The sequence below is a fragment of the Antennarius striatus genome, chromosome 12, assembly GCF_040054535.1.
Source record: "Antennarius striatus isolate MH-2024 chromosome 12, ASM4005453v1, whole genome shotgun sequence".
In the NCBI taxonomy this organism is placed as follows: domain Eukaryota; kingdom Metazoa; phylum Chordata; class Actinopteri; order Lophiiformes; family Antennariidae; genus Antennarius; species Antennarius striatus.
This window is the reverse complement of record NC_090787.1, coordinates 9,668,723-9,689,497: the sequence shown is the minus strand read 5'-3', so window position 1 is coordinate 9,689,497 and position 20,775 is coordinate 9,668,723. Positions and strand designations below refer to the sequence as shown.

At 37.9% G+C, this 20,775-nt stretch overlaps 1 protein-coding gene across 1 annotated transcript in view; it reads right to left on the bottom strand.

Moving 5' to 3' along the window:
• The window catches only part of LOC137604705 (receptor tyrosine-protein kinase erbB-4-like), a 271,599-nt gene that overhangs the window by 14,575 nt on the left and 236,249 nt on the right, over positions 1-20,775 (bottom strand). The window lies entirely within an intron of this gene.

Below are 20,775 nucleotides of genomic sequence, written 5' to 3'. Positions count from 1 at the left end.
CAATCAAAGTGAATTTGCATTTGACAGCCAGGGACATGCCGATTGTAGTGACCTGTATTTCAGGTAAACCTGCCACTGGAGGAAAAACATGGGCCTTATTGCACACTCTGTTATGATCACTCCTCCAGACATGCACTGCTTTCCAAGCAGTAGGGATTAGTCTGTGCCTCAAACTGTACATGAAGAGTTTGCATATGAAAGTAACCCAAGGAGAGAATGTGAAAGCTAGAAGCAGGAATATGATAGGCTTTATATCATATACAATTGCAGGAGAATACAATGAATATTTTCACCTCCTGTCATGGTTGTTTACACATATTCCACAAATGCATATGAACAAAAGTCTGAGTGGGCAGAGGCGTGTTGTGTTTTTATTTTTGTTTGGTTTTTTTGGGGGGTGGGGTGGGGTGCAAGTGGCAATGAATATTACATCAACAGGTGAAGAGTGAAACAATGTAGCGCCCATTTTTCACTGACTGGCACTGTTGATAATTTTGACGTGACAGACACACATAGTCACACTGGTACACAGAGGAGGCTCACAACATAAACCTGCAACACACACATAAACAGAGACACACATGCAGAAATCTATAATCAAGTGCTTCATTGTGATTCAATGTTATTCATGAGCAAACACTTCTAATGAGATTGAACATCCAGCAGCGGCTTTGTAAACTGCCTGTGTGTTCACTTTCTTCAAGATGATAAATATTTCTTTTCATTATTGAGAATCCCACAAGAAACAGTCCATTTATTAGATTGCTTGTGAATAGAGAATTGTTTGTCAATAAGATAAACACATTTTTTCATGTTGCCATCAATTTGGATACCTCTTGGTGGGAAGACAAATCTAAGAGTATGATAGATTCTCCCTGAATATCTTCGCAACCGTTGCAGATAGAAAGATGAAACAAAAAACACACATTACTTGGGCAGCAAAGGGGATGAAAAGGAGATGATGATCTTGACCTTGAGAAAACTAGGTCAAGGTCAAATTTCAACTTTTGTACACACAGAAACCGTAGAACATAGAAAGATAAGGGAGAAGGCCAGTGTGAGTAAGACCATAGATCAAAGGTAGTGCTTTGATCTACCTACAGTATGCACTAGCTTTGATCTATGGCCTTACTCACACTGGCCTTTTCTGTATGCGCTAGTCTATGCAGTAGTCAGGCACTACTTTCAGGGTGCCCTGACCTACCCTGAAAGTAGGTCAGGGTAAGTCACGGGATGTTGCAGTCTCTGACTGCCTTGTTTATCTTTGATGTCAGTATTTCTTGAGGGCAAAGGATGTTTGGTGTCAGTCTTTTTTATGTTATATTGTGAATTACAGTGCAAATTTATTGGATGTTGGTGACACAAGTCAAGCATCTGCTGGATGTGGTACATGTTTAATGTATCATCTGGATATAAAAAGATCTGTCTGTCATTTGGCAAGGGACAAGGTGAATAACTGTTTAAGGAATGAAATGAAATGAATTATACCAATGTGGAGGAGAGGCTAAGGGGGATAACACAATAATGATGAAAGCGGTGGGCTTTCATTTCGTTTTGAGCTCTCACGTCAGAATTAATTTACAAAATGACATTAAGGGGAGCTTAAATACGAACAATTTTAGCTCAGACTGTACTAGCAGTATGCAAGAGGAAACCTTGTCCATATACATTTATTCTCTGTGATGAATGCGTGTTGCTGATTCTACTGCTGTAACTGCAGCATAATGGGTAGTTAGTCCCTCGTTGGTGAACACACACAAACAGTCCTTAATCCTTAATAAATGTATATCAGAAAGTATTAAAATAATACTTTCTGATCATACATCATATGAAAACATACAAAATATGTTAAGTCCGAAACAATTGAGACATTAATTTTTCTCACAAATTGTCTTAAACTGAATATACATTTAATACCAGCCCTAGTGTCTTCAGCTTCATTTTTGGGGTGACAGTAGCTCAGTCCACTCAGTCAACTGGCAGAGGGAGGTGCCAGTTCACCTCCTGAGCACCCCATGTGAGAGCTGCCAACCGCTTTACCTCCCATTATTTGCATGCCTTACAGGCCCTTTGTGTGTGTGTGTGTGTGTGTGTGTGTGTGTGTGTGTGTGTGTGTGCGTGCGTGCGTGCGTGTGGGCCTGTATTGATATACTGTATATGCCTGTGTGATTATAAGGGTGTAAAAAAAGTTATTTCCTTATGGGGATTAATCAAAGATTTATTGTGATTATTATTATTGTTATTATTATTATTATTGTTGCTATTTTTATTGGTGTTGTTATTGTTGTTATTGCTGTTATTGTTTTTGTCATTGTTGTTATTATTGTTATTATTATTATTATTATTATTATTATTATATTGTTATGAGTCAAATAATTTGTTGGCCTGTGACAGACATAATCTGAATATTGTGAAAATGACAAAAAGCTTTTAAGTTGACTGGACTTTACGATGCTACTTTAAATGTATGTCTCATAAACCCATAATTTTGTTACTGCGTAAGAATCACATTATGAAAAAGTGTAAAGGTCCAGTGTGTAGGCTTTAAGAGCACAGAAATTTAATATTCATTATGTTTTCTTTAGAGTATAATCACCTAAAACTAAGAATTCTTGTGTTTTTGTTACCTTGAAATAAGCTTTTACTGCCACAAAGGGAGCCTGTCCTTTCCCACAGTGTCTAGTGTGCTGGACTGCAATGTTTTTTTAGTAGCTCAGAACTGATAAACCTAAATTAACAGTCTTTCACATTTTACGATTCCAAGATAGGGAGACATAAAAAATTGTTCCTGGAATGCTCTGATCTGCAACCACAGTACTTGATACAAATAAGTGCTAAACACTGGACCGTTAATTCAATAAAAAAGTTCAGTTAAAGTAATTGTCAATGGGTATGGATAGAAATCATGAAAGTGTCTTAATCTCAAAATCAATATTTAAATATTTAATTCCTTAATACTTTAGGAACATTGTTTTCATCAGTTCTTTGAGATATGAAATCTGTCCATTTTTTATTTGACATACAAGCAAAAATCCAAGATGCGAGTCATGCTTCGGGATAGCATTGCTGGTTGGCAGATGGATACAAGATCAACTGAGACTGCATTTCATTTTTTCCCATGTGTTGGCAGACAGATTCAATATCAGCTGAAACCGCATCTCTTCCTCGTTTGCAGAGTAAAGACATATGTTGTGTGTGCTTGTGTCTTGTGTCTGTGTTTCTTTTCATGAATTATGATTGTTACATAACTTATCCGTAATTATGCATAGGTAAAGTATGCATGTTTATTGGTCGATAATTTTTTTTTTCATAATTCAGGGGGTTGGGGGCTTTTTTTTACAAGGAATGGAATAAGATGCTTTTAGTTGTTTTAAATAAATACTTTTTTTTTTTAATAGTTATGAGCTGTTTGACTTATGGGCTGAGTCACAGAACAAAATAAATTCATATCTCAAGGATCCTCAAAGAGATATGTTTAACTAGCAATTTCCCCTATAAAGTAGGGATGACTGAGTACACCACTATCTGTATCTGTACCTGTTTAACCATTGAAATTATATGTATCCGTAGCTGTACTAGAAATGGGTGGGGCTTAAACCGGAAGTGAGTGTGGTTTGACCGGAAATGGGTGGAGCTACAATCTGTACATTATTTCAAGTATGAAATTGATATGGATTGATCAGAAGTTGCCAGATTTATTGGTTATTTTAAAACTATTTACAGAACAGCCTCATAATTGAGATTCAACGCCTTTGATCACAAAGGAAAAGGAACTATTTACACATCAAGATTTTTCTGAATTCAGAACATGATGTGCATTAATGAATACCACGCATGCGATAGGAAATTATTAGCTACTAAGTATGCAAGAACAAGAATTGTCATACTCAACACAACTTCCTAATTTTTACTTTTTCTTTTCAGTTTATTTTTTTAATTTTTATGAACAAACTGTTTTTTTTCAATTATTTATTTTTACCACCTAATGTTCTTGCCATCTTTTTTCCATAAAACGTTAAACAATGTTGATTAAAATGTGTGTGCGTGTATTTGTGTGTCTATTTGTGGATGTGTGTGTGACTGAGTGACTGTATGAGAGGGACAGATAGACAGTTTGAGAGACAGAGTGTGTGTGTGTGTGTGTGTGTGTGTGTGTGTGTGTGTGTGTGTGTGTGTGTGTGTGTGTGTGGTGCGTGCGCGCTATGTAACAGCTAATATATCTATACAGTACATAAATTATTAATTTGAACTGAAGTGAGACAATGTCAAACTAAGAGCAAGCAGGTAAAAAAACAAAAAACGACTGGAGTGGAGGTAGTGACTGATGCGACATGAGCAGTTTTAAGCTCTGTCCGGTGAAATGCGTCGCGTACGTGCAACAAAACAAAAGAAGAAACAAGTTCAACAAGTAACCTTGAATAGACCGGAATAGAGGCAAGCTGAAGAAAACCTTAGGAGAACAACATGAGCTACAGTGAAGCCAGGCACTGAGAGATCCGTCAATGTCTGTGTGTGTCAGTGAGAGTGGGCCAGCGACAGCTCTGCCTGCGGTGATGTGTGTCTCTAGGAAGGGGCGGGCGCTGTCTGTGACTGGCTGATCACAGAGCGTGATCACAGTCAGTTCTGAGGATTTTTCTTCAGCTACGCCAGCTGGGATAGGCTCCAGCTCCCTGTGACCCACATAAGTTGATGAAGCGGTCAGGGAAATGAATGAATTAATGAACAAACACGAGTATCGATGAGTTTTACTCATATCGTACTCGTACTCATCAAAAATGCATTATCCGTACCAGATACTAGTCTGAAACGAGTACCTGGATCAACTCTAGTATAAAGTCAGCCTAATTATTCTTTGTATTCCATATATTAACGCTACAGACCAGTCCTGTTGTTGCAAAATATCACTTGATTAGGACATAACATTGAGAAATGAAAGAGTATTTAACCAACTAAGGAAGTAAAAAAATAATAAGCAATCTGATTAACATTTGGGAATTTTGGTTTCTGAATGTATTTCATGAGAGTTTGGACATTAATTTACCCGTGAAATACATATCATCTCATATTTTACAGACTTGTGGATTTTTAGTTTTGAAGAAGTAATACAGTGCTTTTCCTTAGCCCAGGTCAAATGTCTTCATTTTTTGAATAAGAAGAAGAAATGTTTGCAATAACTCTAGATTTATTAAGTGAAATATAATGAAGCAAATACCACAGTCAACACAGGTTATGAGAGGACAGTATCCAGTGCCTGCTGCCTGACAGAAAGCTAAGAGTTAGCTAATATTTTTGAAGGCTCTCTGCCTCTCATGAATCAATGCATAAAGGAGTCCTTTAACCTCACCACCCGCAGAGGGAGTAACAAAGAGGAATGCTGAGGCAGACAGAGAAAGACAGAACAATGGCATAGCAATGCAAATAAAGCAGATGCTGTTTTAGGCAAGAATTTTATGTAAAATGTACTTTTTCTGCTGCTGCAAATAGTGACTGCTGGCTTCAGCATAAAGAATCTGAGAAATTCAGAATGACTGATTTAAACCGACTAGGACGTGACTTTTGATTATTTGTGCAAAGACAGTAATTGCTAGGAATTTGAAGACAATCTCATGATAAATGGAACTTTGGACATATGGCAACATGAATCACACACACTGTTAGTAAGGTTTTCAGTTAATGCTTGACATCTTAAGAAACACATCTGACTTCCCGGGAATTTGCAAAGCTATTTAGATTACTTTGATGGCTCCTGTTCCCCTGAAGAACAAAAGAGCATAACACTGTTTAACCTCAAAAGAGGTAGCAATACTGGGTGCTTTGAACATATAAAAATAGAAGTTTCAGCTCACGTTAATACTTTCACCGTAATTGTTATTTCTCCTAAACAGACCCTTCCAAGACGAAAGAGTTTTATTTTTCTTAGTGACTCATGTGGTTTACAAATATACTAAAGGAGTAGTTTTTTTAAATTATAAATGAAATTAGATACACAAAAAAATTGAATCCTTGTATTATTTTGTTTTTCTCAGTTCAGGCTTGAGTCATCGTCAATGGAAAATGTTCCTTTTCATTTAACAAGTTTGCATCGACAGAGCAGTTCTACATCAGTGGGAAACCTGCATGTATTTATATTCCAATATTTATTTATGTGGTTTAAACATCTCTTTCATTTTATATTGTGTGTATACAAAAATATGCAATTTTCTCAAGTGTCATATTATTAACAAGGTTTTGTGAGGATGTATACTGAAGAGCTTGACAAAGGGATGGACACATGGTACCAGCATATGTGGTCCAATGTGGTTTTAGTATTTAGTACATAAACATATGTATACATATGTTTATGTATGTTGATAGCAAAAGAACAAAGGCGAGGGTAACAGAGTCAGAATGAGGTTACCATCCAGCTATATCTAAGTAATGACATCGCATTCACATGCTGGGAGTATTTATAGCACGGCAAAGCAAAAACTTGTTATTATGAATACAAGCTTCCTATTTTCTCACAGCACCTCTCTTTATAGTATATTGTGCACTAGATCACTAGCCAAAACAGAATCTAAATAGAAGCTAACTGTGTCAACTCTGCAGTAAAAAAAAACAGACATTGAATGCCTGTTTGCAATACAAACAAATCCGGTAGTTATTGATTAGTACTGCATGGAAAAGAGACAAAAAACAGAAAAAACGCACCAGGAAGAAATGAAGGTGTTCCTTTGTGCGTATATTTATCTGTGACCTACATGGTATAATACAGGCTTGCTTTCTGTTAGGTTACTGCTACAGCGATTGCCTTTAGCATGCAAACATACTGGGGCACCAGGCCCCCACAGGCAACTTTGGGATCAGGTGTCAGATTCATAACACAGGGCAACAACACGACCTTGTCTCGGTTGAGCCTAGTCTAACCCAGTGTTGAGGACAAAAGGGGCCAATAGGGTGAGAGGGAGTGTTAGATGCATGAAACACCAGATGGATGAGTTAATTCACTTGGCAAGGTGTAGTCTACTGGTATGCATCTCTATCGTTCTATTCTCTTTTTCAGTGTAACAGAATTTCTTCTCTTTGCCAAATAGTAAATACAGCAATCATGTCATCCTCCAAGCGCATTGATGGAATATGTGACTGGCCAGCCTCATTAGGCAGCCAAAAAGCTGCAGTCACATGGTCAGTTCCGTGGCACAGACATGATTAATTTCAGTTGTCTTCAATTACGGAAATTATCGAAAACAGTAAATCAAAACAGACGGAGTAGAGCTTGCTAATTAAAGCAGAGATTAAACCAAATATCTACGGAAGTGGCTACACAATAACACACTAAAGGCTGTAATAATGATAACAGGTGAAGCATTCAGAGGTCACTTTTTTTTACAAAATTATTAAAAAGTACATTTTATTCTAAAGAAGTGTCCCAAAATGCTGTTGTTTATGATTGGTGTCTGTCTGTCTGTCTGTCATATAATACATACCTATATATTTATAGACACACATATAGATACATACATACATACATACATACATACATACATACATACATACATACACACACGCAAACACACACACACACACACACACACACACACACACACACACACACACACACACACACACACACACACACACAAACACACACTAGTATTCCCTCACCTGCTTCACACACATACGAACTTCACTTGCGTCCCATTCCCACTAAAGGATTTAACATGAGTTGAAGCTGTAACAAGTTCAACGCTTCGAGGAGGGCCTTCCAGGAGTGCATTTATGAGAATTTCTTATCATTCTTCCAGAAGGACATTTGTGAGGTCAGATACTGATGTTGGATGAGACAGCCTGACTCTAAGTCTCCACTCTAATTCATCGCACAGGTGCTCTGTCGGGTTAAGTTCAAGACTCAGTATAGACCAGTGAAGTTTGTCACCGCCAAAATTGCTTATTAAATGTCTTTATCGACCTTGCTCAGTGCACAGGTAGTTTCGTACCAATGTACCATTCTAGAACTCATTGGGACTCTGAGCGTGACTCATTCATTCACAAATGTTTGTAGAAGTAGTCTGCATGCCTCGGTGCTTGATTTTTACACCTGTGGCCATGGAAGGGATTTGTACACCTAAATTTGAATAGATTGGATAACTGAGCAAATACTTTTGGCATTATAATGTATACAGTTGTATGTGTGCATGTGTGTGTGTGTGTGCGTGCGTGCGTACGTGTGTGTGTGTGTGTGTGTGTGTGTGTGTGTGTGTGTAAGGTGAGAAAAAGAGAGCAGAAGAGAGACAGAAAAAGAGTCTATGTGACATAACTTGAACGCCATGGCAACCTCTTTATATTCTCTGCTCTTTACAGTTGTGAAGAATGTGTGAGAGCATTTTAGATTCAATGTAACAAGAAGGAAAACAAAGTGGGAAAGACTGAGGTTGTTTGCTTCCTGCTACACAAACAGTAAAGTGACAGCAACACACATCTGAAGTCACCTGTTATCCTGCCACAAATATAAGGGAGTCAACACCAGTTCGATTTGAACAATATTTGGTTAACAATATTTTTAGCACTTTTCTGACTATGATGTATTTTGGGAAATTCATGCTATTAATGTACCTTGTTGTGTTACATCTTCCTTTTTAATCTTATTGTTCACTCAATCCAATCTGAACACAAAGGACAGGCTAAATGTATCAAGGACGACACACTGAAGGCTGAGTAAGACCATTTAATAATTGTATTTCAAGTTGAGGGGTAAAGGTGAAAAACAGTACACGTGGGAGCAGCAACAAAACTACAAAACAAAATAAGCAAACAACAGAATAAAACAATGAAGGATCTGGCCTGTATGTTAGGACAAATTGTGCTTTCCCATTCGTTCGGATGGATAAGCACTATTTAAAACAACCCCATCCAACATGAGATGTAATTTTTTTTTGGGTTTTGTGAAGAAATACATTTAATTAATCACTTTAGCTGATATGAAAATGAATTTACCATATTTTTTCGGAAGAGGTGTTTCATACAAAACCTGCCACATGAGGATGATGACAAGCGTTGCCAACACACAATCCATAGGGGCATGCATGGAGATATGAAGTAAATTTTATGTATATGACTTGAATTAATCCATTCTTCAAACAACCCAGTTGACTTTCTTAGATGGAGAAATAATGAATAAAAGAAGAAAAAGAAAATAGTTATTGCAATTATAAAGGCTATTAACATAAAGCTATTTACGGCATTGGTATTTGCAATATAGTTGTAGATATTTGCGGTCTGAAAACTGTACTGTCTTGCCATCTAACCCATAGAGCACTAAGTGTACAGGCTAGATAAAGCCACTGTAGTCACATGTCAAATAGTTGTGTCTACTGCCACTTGATAATCACGTAAAATATGTACATGTGAGATCCTGCTCACAGTAATTCAAGTAAATATGGCATTTCATAATTTTAACCATATAATTTCTAACTTAAAAACCACATTTCTATAACTCATTAATGTAAATCAAAGTAGTCATTCTTATTTCATAGACATGTTTAACAAAATTCAAATAAGGCTTCGTAGAATTTCCATGGGTTCCTGCTAGTAGCACAGAATAGAATAGAATAGAATAGAATAGAATAGAATAGAATAGAATGATTGTAATTGTACTCAGTGTACAACAAAAAATATAAAGTATATTTACAACAAGCCAACAGGAATGTAATGCTCAATAGCAGCAATAGGAACAAACATATTGCATAGTACACAGTTGAAGTGAATGTGGTTGTGTTCCTCTGCAGTGCATGACCCTGTGGCTTATGAAATCATTTCAAAGCTTAGTGCATTATCTCCCAAAATGCATGGTTGTCAGTTTAACCTTAAGAGCATTTCTCTTGATTCAGGAAAACTCAACATCTCTAAAGAGGAATGATGTCCTGCCAGCAGCAGTGTGACTTGACATTCTCTCTGTCCTTAATCACATTGGTGCAGCTTGTGTGTCTGGCATACAACAAACATGTTTATGAGCCAGCCGCTGACTAATGTTGATGACTGAGAAAGACAGACGCTATTTAGAGAATGAGATTATTCTAATTTCTTCACCTTTCAGACATGGGAGAGTACTTCTATCTGATAAGACATCCGCCTGAGTGTGTTTGAGTGTAGGCAGTCCAGTTTGTTTGCTTTCCAGTGAGGAAGTATGTAGAGTATTGCCTCAAGTTGTTGGCATACGGGTGGGTGTGTTGAAACACACTGCTGAGACACCTCTCAAGTAAACATCTGTGCGTGATATGATCTAAAATGTTGCCCGAAGGATGAGTCCTAAAATATGTACATTTCTTTATTTTTAAGCAGACTGCTTGGGAGTCGTAAAACGTCATTCATACTAGAATTTAGATAAACTGAAGGCTCTGATTACAGTGTTTGATGCCAGAAATGAAGCGATGAAGCACAACAGTTAAACAGGTTACTGTTTTTTAAGGTTGTTATAAATCTGGACGAAGAAGGGCAAATATGAACCAAACAACATGTGCCGCATCTGAGCTTAGTATATAAAGGAAAAAGCATTATCAATTTTCTAAAAAAAACAGATTTTGAAGCAGATTGTGATTTAACCGGAATATCTGAATATGTGTTCTCTTGGATCATTACACCAAAATGCCTGTATGTTTTTGAAAAGAAAATGGGCTTATTGGATTGTAGAAAAAAGATAAGGTCTAAACAGTGCGAGGCAATCGTCCTTAGTGTAAAATCGGCAGGCCTTTTATTCGAACTTGTAAATACTAAAGTGTGCATGCTATTTTCTTTTAAACAGATCAGTAATTATTTGACCAATGAGCCATTTGCTACACTATGTTTCTTCTTGCTTTCCATCCATTCTTACTGTTATGAGGGGGTGGGGGGTAACTGATGAAGTGGGCAACGATTCACACTGAACACTCTGAACATGCAGTAGGAGTGCAGTAAGACCTGAAAACAGTGCGAAAAGCCTCCAATATCTCACCAATCTCTACACGGAATGACTGCCACTTTGACCATTGTGTTATCTTCCTTTAGACCTGGAATAAGAACTGTAATTGAGAATTGATAATAATGACGTTAGTGATAATTAGTGGGGTAATAACAGGGTAATCACCAGATTGCATGATGGGAGGAATTAACTGTGAGCTATGATTGATCTGTTGCGACCCCGGCAGCTCTGAAATTGAACAGGAGTTGTAGGATTAGGTAGGGAAAGTGCTTCCCTGTGGTTTTGATTCAATTTTAAAATTTACAAAAATAGCAGAATTCACTGTGGATCTTAGTTAACCCAAATAACACGTATTTATTATTTTTCTTACCGACCCAAGTTAGCTACATATTTCTGCTTTGATTTGGTTTTGTGATATTGCTTTTGAGTTTTTTGGCTTCACGTCTCCTGTTGATCAAAGCCTAAAAAATGCATTTAAAAGATTTAACAGCCACCCATACAGAGCACACGTCAATCGTTTTAATATGTTTCTATTTCTACCTTCACTATGTTACCTTCCATTGGAAGGTCCAATTAAAAGTTTTCAAAGTAGAGTTAGTGAATTATGCAGACATTGAAGACATACCAAAACACCACAGAAAATAAAATATAAACCATCCTTCACCTTTTCTTACAAAGAGCTATAAAAGTATCCTCATGGAACAAGACATGGCAATAGCGGCAGTTGGTAAAGGCAAGAAGTACATTTGGGTTTTATTCACTGGTTTTTATAATTCTTTAGATTTTGTGGAGTGCTGAGTCCAGACCTTCTATATGTCTATATGTCAAAATGGGTGACCCTTGTTGTGCTAAAATACCCCACACATTAATTACTGATAAAATCACTCAAACAAAAGGTGAGACATCTTCAAATTGTCAGTAGTTTTTCCAATCCATTAAAGTATTTTAGATGAATGGGAACAAAAATAATTGTCAGCTTTCCTTTACCATTTATGAAAGAAAATGTAATATTTGAATGTTTTGTGGTCAGTCTTTTTTTTTCTTTCTATGAACAGCACATACATTGTTACCAAAGATACAGCAATCTCTTGTGTGAGTTCAGGATTTCTTGATATTGTGTACTGAACCTGAACACGCCAGCAGCTCACCTAAAATGTAGTCCTAAGTGACTTTTGAATTTCAAATCAAGGGTCAAAATCTACTATCTATAATTTTTTGATACACTTCACCATTCAGTGAGCTGGCATTTTAGCTGGGGTGTACCAAGCCTTAAGGCCCATAGCCAGCTGGAATAGGCTCCAGCAAACCTGTAAGGTTGATAAGCGGTCAGAAGATTGCAAAACTATAGAGAAAAATATCCATATGATATCAAATCAAAGACACTGATATTCATAAATGGGTATGGACTTGCACCCTTGATTTTTGTTTGTGGGAGTTGTTAGATGGCACAACAACGGGTAACTCAAATAAAAGTGGAAACCACAAAGAGCACAAAACTGTAAACAAATGCCTTTATAACTTTGTTAATGTTGGTAAACACTTGACAATTTAATCATACTGATCATCAAATGGTCCTTATCCATAATACCTGATGTACAAAATCCAGTAATGCCACACACTAGGTTTTAAGAGGTTTTTAAAGCTAGTGCTACTTGTAGTACAAAAAAGAAAGATTTTGACATACTGATTTTGAGTGCTTTTTTCTTTGGTTACTTTCTTTCAAAAAATATGGTAAAATGTAAAATTTACTCAAATACAACGAATGAGTGGTTTACAGATCTCATCCATTTTCTTTTAAATGAGACAATTGTGATCATCTCATCTTTCTCTGCTTTTCCACCTTGCAAGTCACGGATCTGTTGATCTCTATCTCACCCAACCACAAGCGAAAGAGGGATTACACCCCGCATAAAAGGCCAGGTCATTGCAGGGCCACAGGAGAAGCAAACAAACACACTAGACCCAGACGGTTAAGCTGCATGTTTCTGGTGGTGGGAGGAAGCCAGAGAGTATCATACAAACCCTTCACGGAATGAATTCTAACCGGAAACCTTCTTGCTGTAAGTCAACAGGGCTGACTCACTGCTCTACCATGCTGCCCTTAATAAAAAAAAAACATCTCATATGTAAAACTATTGCAGACAAAGCTCACAGGCAAATATGAAATACCTTCACCAATGACTTGGGAGGAAATTTAAAGTTGACTCGTAACTCTATTTGTGAAAGTAATATAAAAACGTTCCTGGTAACTGGTCCCTAGCAAAGAGGAGAAAAATGTCAACGACACAAACCCATATCTACAAACTCTGTCTCTCTCTCTACACACACACACACACACACACACACACACACACACACACATATATATATAAATATATATATATATATATATATATATATATATATTATATATATATATATATATACTTATATATACACATTAATTACAGAAAGGCTGTTGACAGCGAATGAAGTGTGAAGTATGTTAAATCATGTATGTGTGAACATACTGATGCACATTTATGACACATTCACATTAATACATTATGACTCTAATCATACGTGAATAAATCAATTCACATTAGCCACCCACATCTCTAACAACCTGCAGGACTCATCTATAATTTACAAAACTGAAATGGATTTTATAAGGTGAGAAAAAAAATCCATAGACTCATCGTTCATCATAAAAATGATGTCTGACAACTACAAAATGTGCTTGCATTTATCTCATCATGACTAGAAACTGTAAAACAGAAGTAATGTTTCTACGATCTGCAGAAAACAAAACAAAGCAACGACAAAAATAAAAATCATACCCACACATAAAAAGAAACAAACACACAATAAGGCCCACTAATAGTTTAAGTTACTTTTTCAAGCCACATTCTCTCCTTTGTATTCCCAACACAGCAAAGGCACTCAAAGCAATCAATAACAATTTCAGCAGTGCAAAGTGGTTAATTGTTTTTAAAGTGTACTAACCTTTCTCCTGTGCCTCTGCAGTCTCTTGACTCAATCTGATAGTTTTTCAAATGTTATGTCAATTGACTTGTTGAGCAAGCTGGTGTGTACACAGGTCAGTGCACAGAGAGATATAGGTCTCAGTTCGCAGAGGTGCAGTGAGAAATTAATGTAGAATTGAAGAGGGAATCTGTTCTGTACTGAGAGGTGAAAGGAAGGAACTACACAGCAGTAGCTTGATATTAACTAATAAAGATACATGTTTACAGTATCATGTTTGAGTGTGGGCGTCTATGCGAGTAAAAATGTTAAGGAGTAGTGTGAGACCACATGAGTTCAGTGGTGGTGAAGAGAAACGGTGTCTCATCTCTTTACTTGCTTTTTAAAGAGAGAGAGAGAGAGAGAGAGAGAGAGAGAGAGAGAGAGAGAGAGAGAGAGAGAGAGAGAGAGAGAGAGAGAGAGAGAGAGAGAGAGAGAGAGAGAGAGAGAGAGATTTGATTTTTAACATCACGTTTATTCATACTAGTCACATTAAAAAATAATCATGTTGACACAAAATCCAAAAGAGATTCACGTAAAGAGGATTTGCAATAGTAATGTGCATTTTCTGAACAAAGAAACATCTAACCTTACAACATTTATCAAACTAAAAAAAACAAAAATAAAAGTAAGAAAAAAATAGTCATCCGTTCTCCACAATTGGTCTCCACAATCACCTCTTCTACAATCATGTCTTTTATTTTTTTCCTTAGTTTTTTTAAATCTATAAAACTCTTGGTCTGTAAAAACTGGTTCACCACCCGCTGATGCTATCCAGAAACATGCATGATTTTTTTACGAATCATTCTTGTATCAGGAAGTGTCTCAGGTGTTTCTTTAGCAATTTTCTTTGCTTTAATCATTCTTGTGTTCGTGTTTCTCCTTTTAAGAGAAAACTTTAATCCTTTAATAATTCCTTGTCTATCACAATGTCATCCTCCTCCTCGTCCTTCTCCAGCAGAGACTCTACCACCCTGGTGGCTGTCTATCTGGCCCCTTCCACCTTCACCAAATCACTCTGTCCATCCTTGTTATTCGTGTCCTGCGTGCTATTCTGTTGCTCTGGGTTGATGGCCAGTGACTGTTTAACCATCCTGGCAGCTGTCTCTCCAGCCTCCTCAGCCTTTGTGTCATTCTGTGGCTCCGGGTTGATGGGCGGCGACTGTTTAACCTTTGCACTGTCACCTGTGACCTCTGGGTTGATGCCTGTTGATTCCGCGTGGGGTGGAATTCAAAACTCACAATGCTGTGATTGTGAAATCAGGACCGCAGTACTGGAAGACACCAGAGGGATTGCAGCCCCCGGTTGTTTAACTTTTGCGTTGTCGCCTGTATCCTTGGTGTTATTCTGCGCTTCCGGGTTGGCAGTGGGCAACCCAGCGGTTAAAAGAGTCGGAAACCTATAAGGCCGCCGCCCAGAGCCCGGGCCGCAGCGCTGGACGCCGCCACAGCTTCGTAAGTAGTTGCAACAACTGGCTGTGCGGCTCCCGCAGCTGGTCCCTTCGCAGGCGTAGCCGCAGCCTGTGCTCATCCTCTCCCTTCAGACAGTTACGCATGAGATGTCCCTCCCATCTGCACTTGAAACATTTCAAGCCCTCACTGGTGACATAAACCGTGAAGTCATAGTGATCAATTTTAAATGTGAGTGTGAAATTTAGCTCTTCATTGAACCGGTTAGGGATCATCGTAACTTGTCCCCGGAAGGCGTAACATGCCTGAGTGGTATTGCCGACCGGGAACAGAGAGAGCGAGAGAAAGAGAAAAAAGGAAGAGAGAAAAAGAGAGAGAGAAAGAGAGAGAGAAAAAGTCACTGGTGTAGCACTGTCTCCATGAGCAGTAGGTGTCATCCATTGTGTTGGTTGCCTGCAGTCATCCATTTCCCCCACTGCCCTACCTGGTCACATCTGTCTCCTCTCAGACAGAGGCTGTTTTAAAACTGTGTCACTACTTTTGATGTGTGTGCGCGCATGTGTGTGTGTGTGTGTGTGTGTGTGTGTGTGTGTGTGTGTGTGTGTGTGTGTGTGTGTGTGAGAAAGACAGTAAATGACAGGGAGAGGTTATTCGCCCATAAACCTGTTGTTTTTGTGCGCTTTGGATTGACAAAATGGCTTCCAAGAGTCAGTGCAGACCTTTTAGTCCTTGAATATCCTTCTGTCCTTCATGGAGACCATCTATCTGTCTGCTGCCTTGAGGTTTGCACTTAAATTACTTAAATGCATTCAGACCCCTTTCAGCTTCAACATAAATGCAATATTTTCATATATATAAATTTCTTTGACAAAATCAACAAGTCAGACAAAAAAAAGTCCCTTTCCTTGACCTAATACATTAATGACATGCATTCATTCATCCATATGTTAATTTCTTGCTAACTAATAACAAAGCTACACTGGTTCAGTATAAGTGTAGCATCCAAAATATACCTCTACCTTCTCCAGAAAAAAACCCCTTCAATCAGTTCTCAGGAAAATTCCAATTTAATCCAGATAAGAAAAGTATTCCCTTGGTCTGACCTTAACTTCTTCGGGTTTAAGTTGAATAAGTGGGCGTTATCTATGACGCATCCTAGTGAAATAGGTTCTTATTTAATTACTTTAGTGCCTGCACGTGAGCAACGTGAGCACATTTTCCCCAGACTATTCTATCTGTCATTAATCATATGAGTTTATCTGATGTAACATAAGTACATGCACATTATCCAGCTGTGAACTTCCATATGATCTGTGACCATGTGTCACAGATCATATGCCAAAGTAATAGCTGATGGACACTAAGTTCAGGTGACAACGACTGTGACCAGCTACCTGCAGACACTTGCTCCTCAATGCAGGTAACTCACCATATAGGTCTTCAGGAGGCAAATGTAGCCACCACTTAATGTCAAAAAACATTCTCAGCATCCTGGTGTATGTACTAGAGTGATTTTTCTTGCTGAGGGGGCTAAGGTCCAACTGTCACATCCATACAGCAAGATACCATAATGCAGCTACAAAGATACTGGACTTCTAGATGCTATTCATCTTATGGAGGGCCTGCCATGTTATAGATTTTGTCACTTGGATGTCTTTCCCAGTGTCTTTCAGTGGTTCAGGGTTCTCAATGTCATGGACTTTAAATTTGGTCTTAGCACTGATATCCCGTCCTACTTTTTTACAAGATTGCTTAACTCTACGTGGGTTCTCTCTGGGTTCTCCGGCTTCCTCCCACCTCCAAATGCATGCGCTTCAGGTTGATTGGCCTTTCCAAATTGCCCGTAGGAATGAGTGTATGTGTGTATGGTTGTATGTCTTTGTGTGTGGCTCCGCGTTGCACTAGCGTCGTGCCCGGAGTGTCCCCGCCTCACGCCCTATGCCGCTGAGATAGGCTCCGGCTCCCTGTGACCCGCTGCGGCGGATACAGCGATGGTGATCTGAAGATGACTGACTGACTGACTGCTTAACTCTACTGATCAATTCCTGAGCTTGAACCATCATCTGATAACAATGCTGTATCATCCTCAAATTCTAAATCAGAGAGTAATGTTTTAGGGTGTCTTGATGATCTTCTAGTTTTGATGGTAAAGTCCAACTCATTTTCTTCACCTAAGGCTCTTCTTAATGCATAGTCCAAAACTATGATAAATATGAATGGAGCTAGTGTGTGAGTCCCTGTCAAATTGTTCTGCCTCTCCTTTGGGAGCCATGACTTTGGCATACAGTATGTGCTTATATACACAAACTCAATAACTTGAACTAATCTTGGTGGATTTCTGTAAACCCTCTGTTTTCTCATAAATTCACTAAATAATGATAAAATGGGCCAAGCACCACAAATGACGGATTTTCACACAAAAGGAGCTACAGTATGATTCTTATTCATTTTCAACCCCACAGTTTTGGTTAAGTTGGAAAAAGAAGCCCAGGACAGAACATCACACCTGAGAGGAAACAATTGAGGGTTTCTGTATGAAATACAGTTAATTTTATAGATGGAAAATGTCAGTCGGCAGAGAGGGAAATGTTTAAAATACTCAAAACATCACTCTTAGAGACTAAGAGGAATACTGTCTCAAGGGCAGGTGAATGCTTTAGAAAGTGCAACAGTGTATTCCAGAGTAAACAGAGAGTTCACTGACCTGACTTAAAAAGATAGTCAGATGTTGAAGCTGCTATCATAGTTTAGACAGAATTGGGACTGTGTGCTATAAATTCTCAATTTTTATTGCAAAAGAAATTCTTGTGTCTCTTGGGAGAATTCAGCAAGCAGAGGAATTTAAAAGTTTAAAAGAGGATCCTGGGATTATTATTCAGTTTAATTATAAATTGTAAAAAATAGAAGTTACTAGCTTTGATTACTCACTGATAGGTAGAAATTAGATCCTTGAGGGATCAACTCTATTCACACTTCCATTTCCACTTACATATTGTCTTTTTTAATCTAACCGTAATGAAAAAGTAATATTTCAACATTTTTATCTCACAAGGGAAAGTCATGCCTGTTATTAAAAGCATAAGCAAGCTTCTACACTGCATCCGGGGTGTGATAAAATGGCTGCTCTAAATGTGTTTGAAGCGATAAATTCTTAAAATAAGTGAAGCATTCATTCATTCATTTTCTGACCGCTTCATCCACTTGTGTGGGTCATATTTTGCATTTTGAATTGTTATTTTTTGTGTTAGTTTAAAGCAATAAACAAAAACTTTGTATTGAGTTTTCGAACATAATATCTTTAATGATGAATAATGATCAACAAGTAAATGTGATAGACCTGGGTGAGCACAACAATATCGGTAAGTGTAGACGGAGCAGAACGCGAGAAAGACAAACGGAGTTTTGACTTTGGGGACATATTTGATGACTCAAAGGAGGCATGTTCGCCTTGTCTGGTTTACAAATAGAAATAAACCTGCAATTTGCATTGTGTGTGTCAGGGCCTTGAGGCAATCTAAAGCTTCAGCTTTGGAGGAGGCCTTTATTTGAAACATTTCCAAACTATTTCTAATGTAAATCTCCTGGGAATCCAGCCATGTATATGAGGGAGTTTTATCGTTAGCACTGTTTTGACATGGTGATTCTTATTAGAATTATGAGTGTGTGCAAAACATCTTTTTATGGTCTGTATCAAAGTATGCAGCATAAGTTTATTTACAGTTGTAAATTAAATTATAGAACTGTCTGGATCTGATTGACAGGAAATAAGGTGACAGAAGAAGCTCAAGCTTTAATTTCTGTTCTTAAGTTATATTTGTAAATCAAAGAGAAGCTACATCACTGTGACATGATGGTTAAGTAGTAACCATCATGTAAGTGATGTTTGTTATTCTTTGCTTTAATATTTTATAAATTTTCATCTCTGAAAACCTGTCCTACATGTGTCAAACACACAAACTGCAGCCTAGAGATTTGAATGCAGTTAAAGATGAAAGATCTCTTCATTAGTCCCCCATAGGGTAAATTATTTTTCCACTCTTCTTGTTATTACCCATTATGCACTCGTAAATATATAAGGTACCGGCACAAAATGCGCGCCCACACACACACACACACACACACACACACACACATGCACAAACACACACATGGATACAAGGGCCCTGTAGGGCATGCAAATGTTGGTGAGAGGTAGAATGCAGGCAGCTCCATTATGGGGCGCCCAATAAGCAGCTTATAAAGTGAACGATGCCTTGTTCAAGGGTACTTTAGCAGTGCTTGGCAGGTGAACTGGCACCTCTCCACTGCCAGTTCACACTCTGCCTGTCAAAGAAAACACATTAGCATGAAGTTATCACATTTAAATAAATCAGTAACAACTGGTTGTCCTAAAAGACCTTTGGTTACATAATACAAATTGTAAGCATTCAATAGAAGATCCTTAAGGAAGTTGTCCACATAAACTTTTTCACTATGGCATTGCAGTGACGTCATCATTTTATAATTTTTAGCATCAAATAAGTGGGTCCAAAGTCAAATATTCTCATCGCAGGACCATACTTTATCTACAGAGAAATTAAAAGGCGGTCACTGGAGGAGATATAGAAAGCAGACATAATGAGGAGAAAGTGATATAGTATATATTTATGTGGGCAAATATAAAACAGGGTAAGAAAAATCTGTCCCATGGAACAAAAGAAAAAGAAATATTCTGTGGTTTTGCAGCTCTGCACACGCAGTAGCTATAATGAAACCCCCAGATTAGTATGACTCTCATTGTGTATCACTGTATTATTAATAATAGGGGCCATGGGGACTTTGCCTGAGAGTGGAGCTCTACCACTTGCAAGAGCCTTAAGAGGCCTGTAAGTCTGTGAGTGAGGATCCTTTAAAAAAGAGAATGAAAAATATCTGCATGTTATATATCAGATTCAAGTGTAAGTTAATATGGACACTACAGATGGGACTTGTTGATGGTGTTGATGGCCCCATTCAACTTGCTGGCATGATTAAGATAAATGCAATGTGTGTCTGTGTAAGAAAGAACCAGTTTTTGGGCTCTGCTGATTTCCTGAGACCCTAGAAGTTGTAGCCAGGCATTTAAAACAATAAACAATACATGTTTGAGACATAATAACTGTGCTAAATAATACATCGTTATATCTACCCTTTATGAATTATACATCCCTCCATCTTGACAAGTGATCACAGCATGCTAGTATTTATTCATGTGTATGTAACCGATCGAAGTAATTTGTGTGATTAACTCCATACCAAGAAAATATTTGTGTTACACAGCATGGAATGTTTGTCAGTGTGGCAAGGCTTAATACATGCTCTGTTTTCAATTGCTATTAAAAAAAGAGAAAAAAAAGATTAACAAAAACACTTCTTGTGTTATGATTGCAACCATGCACCAATGTTTACTT